The following is an 11,087-nucleotide window of genomic DNA, read 5'->3' as shown; positions in this document are numbered from 1 at the left end:
TTATTTTCTATATGAATATAATTGCTAAAAGTTTTTGCAAAAAAAAAAAAAAAGACGCGGAATTAAATGTCTTTTTTGAACTTCCGAAGTAAAACGAGCTGAAAAATTGGCGGCTGCACATGAAAAGTTAAAACTTTCATGCACTGAGCAGATCAGTTTAAACGCGTGAAATGTCAAAGCACAAACCATCTATAAAAAGAAAAAAGCGAGCAAATAATTTGGTAATGTCGACGTTGGGCACGTTCGCTGACCACTGACTCAACAACGCAATTAACTACCGGCGCCATCTACCGATTGGCGCTGCGAACAGACAAAAATTGTCTTCTGCTCGTCGCGCTCTATTGACAAAAAAAAATGGCGTCACAAGTTAATAGTTTAGCTAACTCCGTCTTCTGCGAACGTGCATAACATTGTGTTTGGCTAAAATTTGGTCAATGTATTTTACAAAAATACCTACACCTAAAATTTTCAAACGATAAAATTTACCTGTTCAGTGTACGTTCATGTGCTTGCACCAATGTTTCTGTCGCGTTTTACCGCGGAAGATCCGCTTATGCCACCCTATGCTGCTTTGGCAGTTAGAGTAGTCTATGCACATAATAGAAGTTACAAATAACATTCGAGAAAACTTGTGAGATTTCCCACGTTGAAAACATGACACAGAGGAGCAAAACGTTGCGACATGCAAACCTGCCTTCATCTCAGCTGCAACATTTATATCCGCCTCCTTGTTTTAAGAAGGATCCGCGTCTGTCCATTAGACGCAGGAGGGCGGTCTCCATTACATCAAACACTGGTCCACACTCAACACAATCCTTTCCGTTTCACAACATTGAAAGGCAAAAAGCCGACTCAGCTGAGTTTAATTCTCACTTCCTGGTTCTTTTTCGGCTCTCGGTTCCACAAATTCTGACGTCCGCCATCTGGGATGTCTTGAACCATTTATGCTTACCAGCAGATCCTGACTTTACTCACGTTGACTTTACCAACATATTCAACAAATTTTCTGAGCATTGGATAAAACAAAAATAGATAATTTGGTACCAACGACAAAACCAGCTGGAAATAACTCAAATACGGTATCTTGATTTCAAATTTACCTGAAAAAACACCCTGCGGCACACCAACTTGGGAGCAAAAGAAATACTAATCTTGGAATGTCACATAACTGTAACAGCTTCAAAAACATCTTCGTTTCGGCATCATTAACGGCTGACGGGTAGTAAATAGGTGTGTTGCCTATTTTAATATTTTCGACAGGATTGTTTAGCTTGTCCCTTTTTCTATGACTATATTTTTGCCATTTTCAGCTGGGGCACTACCACAGTAATCAGTCAGCTGCCATAAGATGTCTTAATTTTAGAATTTTGACATCACAGCTCCTGCATGGACACCAATCTAAATATTTTTCGTGTTATCACTTGCAACCCGCCGAGGGAAAGCCGCAAAAATGTCCCAAACATATTCTGATTGCGGCGGCCAGCGGTAAAGAGCTCGTTATTCTCTTGTAGTCGGAATATATAGATAGCACGTACCGAATCACGTAGCTTGCTTTCTAGAAAGATTGGGATGAGCCAAATGCGCTGTCGCCAATCGTGACTACATTGTCGCACAACTCAGAGACGCAAGAAACAAAATCTTGAAACTGGGGTATTAGGCAAATAAACATATATTTTGCAGAACAAGCTTCAGGTGCAGAAGCAAACTTGTTCAAGCAAACCTCTTTAGGCAGATGAGCAACTACTAAAAAAATTAGCTGCCAGCTTCGTAGCGTTCCGGTTTTCGGAGAACGTGTTTCTTACCGGAACACATTATCTGAGGACGTAGCCGGCCAAGGACCGTCATGAGACACACAAGTCGGAGACCTAGCAGGCAACGGAGGTTGTGCTATAGTGGGCCATAATTCTGCACAGCGGTTTCCTACCTTCCTCGGAAAACCGTAGCTGACCTCGAAACTATTTGGACAGGGTTTCTCAGGACTCCAGAAAATCAAACATCTGCGATTACTCTCAACGATCGCTCCTGAGAGCGTGCCAACCAGGTAAGACCTTGGTCTATTGGCTAGCCAAAGTACGATGGCCTCCTGCTCGCAGTTTCCCACCCGAACTGAGGCTCCTGGCCTCAAGGGTTGAATTTGCACTGCGCAGCGGCGATCGAAGAGTTTCCACTGCGTTTCCTGGAACGCGTGATCCTGGTTTCGGACCTTGTTCAGCCTAACCGCTCGGGGAAACAGGCTTTGAGGGTGCAGCGGAAGGCTAGTTCGTAGGTACCTGTACATCAGTATTTCAGCTGTGCTTTTCCCAAGGGGCTCTTGGGTGTCCCAGTAAGCTAGTAATGCAATCTAGAGGTCATCTGCCTTTGCAATTAGAAATTTTACCGTTTTGACCGTCTTCTCTACTTCTCCGTTTGCTTGAGCGCATCTTGGGCTTGATATAACGCCACGGAAGCCATAATCATGAGCAAACGCTTTAAACTCTCCGAATACAAACTGCATTTCATTACGGGATGCTACAACCACCTGAACGCCGTGTCTTGCAAAAAAGCTTTTTCAAATTTAGAATGATACTGGTCTGTGTTCAGATAAGGTCATGCACGCGTGTCCAGTCGACATTTTTCTTTTTCTTCGTATTTTTACATGTTACTCCCGAATGTATGGAGGGAACAATATCACAAAAAAGGTTTAGTGACGAAAAATTTATTTCTCGAGAAAACAAAACAATACTACATCAGAGCGGCGAACCAGTTTTTACGTTTCGTCATTTCTGCCAAGTTCGACAGCACGTAATAGACAAAAAACAGACAATATAAAACTTAAAAATTTTGTTCAAATAGCAGTATATAATGGCAATACACAAAAATAATTTATACAAATTTGAAAAATATTTTTGCAAGTAACGTGACTACTTCGACGTTTTTACCTTATGTTTGTAATTTTTTATCGCGTTGAGTTTTTTTAAGATATATCGTTTAAATAGTTTTTCACGGGCTCTTCACATAATGGTCTATTTTGTATATATAATGTGCCGCTCTGACGTACAAAGAAAAATATTTACTGTGCTCTAAACATAGCTGAAAACGAGAAGTCCCACAACTTCAACGTGCAAACTATAACAAAAAAAAATATTCGAATTCTTTTTTTAATGGTTGTGAATCATTCTACATTATATCTCACTTTTTTTTTCATTAAAACATGTTGCATTATTTTGTCTCTTTCAGAAATAGAACACTTGGAAGTGCAGGAATTTTGGCTACTTCGACGTTTTTAACTAATATTGGTTCGCTGTTATCTCGTAAGATTTTAAAACTTTACTATTTATTGTTTACTCATATATTATTCTCAAAACGATCTATATTATATGTATATTTTGTTATTCTCATTTATAATTAAAATATTTACAGCGCTTCAAACATGTCTCTGTGTAAAACGCTCTGCAAATTCATCCTGCAGCAAAAACAAAGAAGCAAGCTAATTTATTAGGTAAAGTAGACTGCACCACATTGACGTGCGTTTTATTAAGATATGTGTTGCTGTATTTTATCCCGTTCAAAATCACAGCGCTTCGAATTGTACATGTATAAACTCCAGATCAACATTTTGGTCGCTAGCTGCTGCGGCCTCAATTACTGCTAAGTTCTATACAAAAAAAAAAAGAACAAAACAAAAAAACTTGTCATAATATTTTACTTTCTTTAATTTGCTGCCCAGTTCAGGTTTGAGCTATATGACTTTATATTACGATATATTAAGCACTAGTTTAAAGATTCAAGTGGAGCCTTCCAGTGGCAAGCCCGCCCCTCGTACTCATTTCACGTGTCGCTGCACGGTATATGCGTGCACTGAAGTACAACTCCCCAAGAAGAACCGAACAAAACTCCTCGGTTTGCACCTCGGGGTATGTTACCGAACGCAACACCTCAGCGCTTCAAGCATGAAGCACGCGGACATTTCCATTGGCCTCGTTCGAGTCAGCTTTCGCCGCTCGTTAAAAGACAACGCGGGTTTAGAGCTAAGCGAAGTGCGTCACCCCATGTTAAACTTTCGACATGTTGAAACAGAGAGTCCTGCGTGACCGGATGACTGGTGAAACATATTCGAGAGTCACGAGGTCTGAGATGCGAGCATGCGTAACCCGATATGCAAAGGAGCGTGACGAGCGCAGTTTAGAGGAATTTATCGTTATTAATCGCTGTTGACACGGGTAATAGAGAATGCTTTTGGCGAAAAAACTAAGGCATAACATTTTAAAAGCTCCGTGGCTGGCGTACTGGAGCCTAGTTGTACGCAAGAATGGGAGATGGAGGTTCTGATATCCAAACAAAATATTAAGCCCCTAAAGGCGTAGGGTGCGGCGCTGGTCACCGGATGACGCTGCCGGCAGCCACCCCCGTCTGAAGAGCGCCGATAGAAATTCATCTGGCAGCGGCTAAGGGCGCAGTGGCCCTGCATACATGAATGTTTTTCCCTTAGCGCGTGTGTTTGGTCTAGTGTACCAACCTTACACCCTGGCTAAATTAAAAATAAAAACAAAGCGTGTAGCATTGTGTTCGACGTAACTCTTGGTTGTTTTTAAAGTCCCTGCCTCCTTGGGTTAATTGAAAGAGAGAGGGTTCATCGACGTAAGACATTCAGCGTTCAGTGCGGACGTAACTTTAGCCACTCCGTATAGAAAGACACGGTGTGAAAGCTTAAATTTAGAACTGCCCCATCCACAAGCCCGGTTTAGTTGCATCGTCGCACAAGGCTCATCAGCTATGGAAGCGACTTTCAGCGTTGACGAAGTGCTTTGTGCTGATTACCTCAGTAAACACAATAAAATATTACAAAGCGGAGGAATTTCCGCAGCAAGCAATATCTAGGTGTCAAACCCTTGAAAAAGGGGTTGCCCAAGAAGGCATCTGCAGAAGTAAAGGAGCCAGACTACATCTGCCAGAACTGTTTCCAGCACATCAACCGTGAAATGCAGTATGTGCGAGAAACCTCTGACAGTGTGGAGGACGCGTCTATTCCAGATATTGAGGCCGTCAAAAAGCTGAATGATTATCTACTGCCCACAAAAGTGTCACCACTGAAGCCACCAAGTCAAGTAAAAAGCCGTTGCAGAGAATCGAACGGAAAAAGAAAAGCCGAAATGGAAGATGCTATAATCTCCGATGTTCGTACGGGGATTCGAACAGCATATGGCCCATCCGACGTCCCAGGACCATCGTGAGGAAACTGCAACAGGCGGAGAGAGTGGACGCAGAACTTTCGGCTCGCAAATGCTGCACGTGCTTCCCACCAAGAACGCTGACGGCTTATGACGCTCCTTCCACTCTTTCTGACGAGGAAAGAAATCGAAAGTATTGTATCGGAGGCAACTTGATACATCATCGACAAATCTCGGAAACTGAGAAATAACCATGGCGTGTGGTCGATACCGGATCCTTCCTCAAGATGCAAGGTGACCATAGTATAGTTGTCTCTAACTTTTTAGCTTTTTTTTGTTGTTGCTTTTTCACTAGGGATAAACTAAGCTGTTCTAGACAAAGCCCCAACCAGAAAGACGTCGTTTCTCTGCTGGGCAATGACAAAAAAACAGTACATGCCCAAGCGTTTCATGACAAGGTGGATTCGCGAGGCTTTTCGTCTCTTTAAAAGTGCACACCCACAGACTACGATTGGCCTCACTAAGTTTCACTCCTTGCTACCCTGGTGGGTCAAGTTTGCACCCCAGAAAGAAGTTTGCGTTTGTATATATTTCGCCAATGTCAAGCTTTTCGTCGCAGGTCTTGAAAGCGTTAGCAGGAAGAATGTCAACATCTCTGACCTGGAATCGATGTACAGTTTTACTCTGCCAACCAATGAATGCGAACTGGGCAACTGCGGGAGATGCCCTAAGGATCGCCATTTTACGCTTGAACGACTTGACATTCCAGAAGAAGCAGAGGTTCTGGTAGCTGCGTGAAAATCTGGCAATATGATTAAGAAAACATTGAAGTCTGTGGCATTCATGGAAGAACTTCAGACACTCGTAGGTAGGTGGAGACCTCATAATCATATCAGGCAAGTTCAAGAAACGCCATATACATGGTAAAGCGTAGCGAAGAAAAAGGAAGCCTCGTGCTACATTTTGATTTCGCGGAGAATTGCACCGCTGTGCTGTCCGATGAAATCCAGGCCTACCACTGGCACAAAAAGTAAGATTCAGTGTTCACATGCGTTGCAACCACTCGACAATCAACACACAGCATCGCCGTCATCACCGCTTAGTTCTGTCATGAGTCTGCCCGCGCCTGCTTTGCACACACGAAAGTCACAGATTGGCTTGATGACAACGCTCCTTTTCACTCGCAAGTGACTTGTGTCAGCGATGGAGCAGCGAGCCATCTTAGAAACCATTATCAGTGCACGAGTTCGCGAAACTGAAATATCTTCTAGCCACATGGCTGTTTTCTGAAACAGGAGGCGGCAAAAACGCGCGCGATAATGTTGGAGGACTTGTGAAACATTAGGCCACTCTACACAACCTGCGACAGCCAGCAAGCGACAGCCCAAGACATGTCAAGTGCATTGTCTCAGCGGCTCCAAGGATTCAATCGGATTTACTTACAAGCAGGTCGGAAAATGTAGTTTTGAAACCGGAGATGGGAAGAATGAAGAAACGTGCGCCATGTCGCAGGAATGCAAAAGTGGCATGTATGGCAAAGTCGCCCAGCCGGGCTGAACTTGGAACTTACTGTCTCTCGCACCGCAGAGAACGCAATGACGACCATCTTTTTAAAGTGCCCATCTCATGATTTAAACGTAATTTCCGGTATTATCTTTTTGTTTTTAGCGGAAGGGAACTGTTAATTTATAACCCAACCGAAATGTTATGCCAGGTTCCTATCTCGACGGCGCCAATCGAGGTTTTTCGCTCATACGTTTTGTTGCAATTAAAATGGACATGTACTGCAACGTGGCACAACAGGACTGAAATTGAAACTAACTTTTCCTCGGACACTACAGCGCTCAATACAGCGACACTTTCTTTATAACTACTGCTTGAACTTGCTGAGTGCCGACCGCGTTTAGCAATCGTTTAGCAATGTGCATTTGTTAGAGTGAAATATTAATTGTTGGCTTCCTAAGGTGCGTTCGGTTCTTACCTCGAAAGCGGAAGCCGGGTTGTTGTGTTCTTTTTTTTTTCGTTTGTGGGAAGTTGCGTTTTAGGCCAGGCGTGTACCGAGCAGCGACATTTGAAGTAAGCATGAGGGGCGTGCTCGTCAGTGGACGGATGCAGATGAAGCTTTGAACTACTGCTTAATAGTTGTCCTAACTTAGTCATATATCTCAAATTTGAACTTTGCCACAAATTAAAAACAATATAAATTTATGATAAGTTTATTCTATAGAATGTAGGAGTGATTGAGGCCGAGGCAGGAGCAACAAAAACGTTGATCTGGAGGGTATACACTATAAATCGAAGCTCTGTGTTTTTGACCAGGGCCAAATAAAGCAACACTCATTTCACTGAAAACCACGGCAATTTGGTGCGATATATTTTACTTAAACTAAAAAAAAACTCAGCTTAATTGTTTCTGCTTTGTTTTAGCTGCGCGTTGTATTTGCAGAACAATTTACACTGAGACATGTTTGAAGCGGTTTGAATATTTTCAATTATAAGCGAGAACGACAAAATATACGTATATGATTGATTCCTCTGAGAAGAATATATGAGTAAAGAATAAAAAGTAATGCTTGAAAATCTTACGAGATAATAGCGAAGCAATGTAAGTTAAAATATCAAAGTAGCCAAATTCTTCACTTCGAATTGGTGAATTTGTGACAGAGACAAATTAATGCAGCATGTTTTAACGAGAAAACAGGGCAATATTGTGTAGAATGCTTCACTGTAATTAAAAAAAAATATCGAAGATTTTTTTTTTAATTGCACGTTGAAGTTGCCGGACTTCTCGTTTTCAGCGATGTTTACAGCACAGGCAATATTTTTATTTTAAGTCAGAGCGACACATTATATATAGGCAATAGACCCTGATAGAAAGAACCTGCGAAAAAAATTTAAACAATACATCTTAAAAACTCTACGTGATAACAAATCACAAATAGAAGGTAAAAACCTTAAAGTTGCCATGTTTGTGCATTTTTTAGGCACGATATATATTTTCCAAAATTATATAAATTGTTTTCTGTATAGCCATTATGAACTACTCTTTGAGGAAAAGTTTTGAGTTTTATATTGTTCGTGTTTTGTCTAGTGCGTGTCGCCAAATTTGTCAGAAAGATCAAAACGCCAAAACGGGTTTGCCGCCTTGGTGTAGTGCTTTCTTTTTTTTTTTCTCGAGGACAATTATTTTTTTTCGCAAAACCTTTTGTGATTCCGCTCCTTCCACGCATTGGGGAGTAGCATATAAAAATACGAAGAAAAACAAAAAAAAATGTCAACTGGACACGCGTGCATGATCTTGTCTGAACACCCACTAGCACTTTTTAGCGATTACAAGAGAGTGACTTCTGGATATTTAGTGAGGTAATCAACGGTATTGTAATAGTGGGAACCCTTTCGTTTGACATAAATCAGCGCCGACGTTCTGTCACACTCTTTGCAGGGTCTCAGTCGAATCATGGGCTCAACGTTTTGGCCCCGCCACTTGGCATATAATCGACCGTTAGTTAAGCAACTACCAAGCAGAGGACTAATCCAGGCCCCCACACTTAATATTAAGCTCCTACTCTGCATTTTTTTTAAATCATTTGAAGTGCTTCGTGTAAACGCTTCAAGACATAATTTCGAAGCTTCCGTTGTATCACCAGCCTTCTCCCCTTAAGGAGCACTCTTTCACAGATAGTCGGCGTGAAATATTTCTGTCAATACTGTCCCAAGACGACTGGCGTCAAAGAAACCTTCGGTCATATTGTGTTCTGAACGCTAGCAAGGTCAGGCAGACTTGGTTCTCTGCTTGAGCCTTCTTGACTTTTTTATCAAAGTAGTCGAGCTCAACCATTGACCACACAGCACTCGACGCACTTCGTCACTTCACTTACTGTAAGCAGATTATAGCTAGGTTGCTGCTCTCAAAAGTGTGTATTTAAATACGCATTAGCCGATAAAATACTAATGCCGGGCACATACTCAAAGATTTAGTTGAAACGCAACACACTCACACGAAAATGTTGAATGCGAGGCGGCAACAGCCAAAGCAGCACACCAGTGTTGGACCAGCATAGGCCCGTCACTGGCAAACATTTGCTTAAATATTGGCCTAACATTGGTTTTCTCGAAAGCGCTACCCGATCCAATAGTGGACTATTCACTAATGTTATAGTTGGACAAAAATTTGACAAATATTTAAACCAATAAGAGGTCATCATTCATGCTATAGTTAGATCGCCCTTTAACCAACATTCAAGCCAACGTTGGAGAACAATTTAATCAACACCTAAGCCTATATTGGCATCCAATATAGGCATCCAAGTTTAATTATTCGCTTGTCGAATATTTGGTTCTTGTGAATTCCAATTTCGGCATCCGATTTTAAGCGTGAACTGTACTGATTCATCAGCCGTTCTAGCAGGCATGCAGCTTTTTTTTTAAATTTCATTTCACAAGGACCTCTCGTGAGGCTTACATAAGGGGTACATCAAATTTTCATTACTTAGTGTTAACAAGAAAGAAAAAGAAAGCATGATTACCCAGGAGATGTATTTATAGTGTTCACTAGTACACATCATATGCATCTGAAAAAGAAGCTGCAGAAGACAACTCACATTTACTGGGGAAAAACCTTAAGCCAATATTACATGCAGATAAATATAAACGTATGCAATGCAAAGTTCACCATCAATACCTTATATTCATAATTTCGATTGAAGAGAGAATAAAACAAAAATGAGTGTCAGGATCCCTCACTGCGAGCTGTGAACCGGGTAGGAACTTGATGGGATCCCACGGGGATCAGGGCACTTGGTTCCGAAAGAAACAGAAGCGGGAGCCTGGATTCAAGTGAAGGGTTTCAGAGGTCACATCTCTACCAGTTCCCAATAGACAACCTGATATCCCTGTAATATAGAATTTTCCTTTACCTTTTGCCTCCAGACACTCTTAGTTCTCGCTTACGTTCTTGAGTAATGAATATCAAAATAAAATATAGGTTCATTATGTGTCGCACTCTAATTAACTTTTCGATTAAGCGGTTGAGTTTCTCTCCCAGTATAAAGTCGCAGAATGGCCTTCTGACTTTTTTTTTCATATTTAGATTTCTATAATAGAAGCTTTCTTCTCTAGCGAATTATTTTTCAGTAATTTTGTGTATAACACACTCGAGTATTCTAGGGCATAACACTACTGCCTTGAAAATAAGTAGATGCGCAGGTAAGACACCTGGGCAGGCTTGCTGTAATCAGCGTCTCAGGTAAGACTGCGTGAAAGGAAGCACTGCAAAGGATGGGGCGCACGAGCGCCTTCAGACGAGGTTTGAGACCCGCTCAGCTTGGTGCACTTGTTTTGACAGTGCTTTCTTCCCCCCAGTTTCAGCTGAGACCCTGGTTCTAGAAAGCCGTCCCAGGCATCTGCTGTTGTTTTGTTCGCCTGACGTGTCCTAACTCAGAGCTCGCCCGATCTAGACTAATCTAGTGATAGTGATTAAAGAAATCAATCAAATAGTAGCAATGATAACCTATAACATGCTTAGCCCCAATGTTGCAGCATCATAGGGTCCCTCAATCCTTCATGTACCCTGAAGACCTGTTTATTACAATACTGTCATTTACGTTCACATCAATTTCTTACCTCGATAAAAAAATGATTTCAAAATACAGTATTTGAGGAACAGCTACATGTAGTTATAAATGACCTTATATTGCTCCCATATTATTTACAAGCAATAAATCATAGGGCTGACCTCCCTCTCAGCTCAGCCGTGTCAAATGTACTAAGAAAATAACAATCCAATATATAGACTTTTATACGAAAATAACATAATAGTGAACCGAACGTGTCGTTTGAATTATTCAAAAATTTAAAATAAATAACAAAAATAAAAAAAGCTTGTCGAGGGGAGACCATTGCTGGTAAATACACCCACATAGCGCGGTGACATAACTGACA

At 41.5% G+C, this 11,087-nt stretch overlaps 1 pseudogene; it reads left to right on the top strand.

Moving 5' to 3' along the window:
- Positions 1-6,220: 6,220 nt before the first annotated feature.
- On the top strand, positions 6,221-6,832 carry LOC120849867 (annotated as a pseudogene).
- The last annotated feature ends 4,255 nt before the right edge of the window (positions 6,833-11,087 follow it).

Source organism: Ixodes scapularis, unplaced genomic scaffold (genome assembly GCF_016920785.2).
Source record: "Ixodes scapularis isolate PalLabHiFi unplaced genomic scaffold, ASM1692078v2 PGA_scaffold3__209_contigs__length_174095766, whole genome shotgun sequence".
Taxonomy (NCBI): domain Eukaryota; kingdom Metazoa; phylum Arthropoda; class Arachnida; order Ixodida; family Ixodidae; genus Ixodes; species Ixodes scapularis.
Note: the sequence above shows the minus strand (reverse complement) of the source record. Positions and strands in the feature narration are given on the sequence as shown.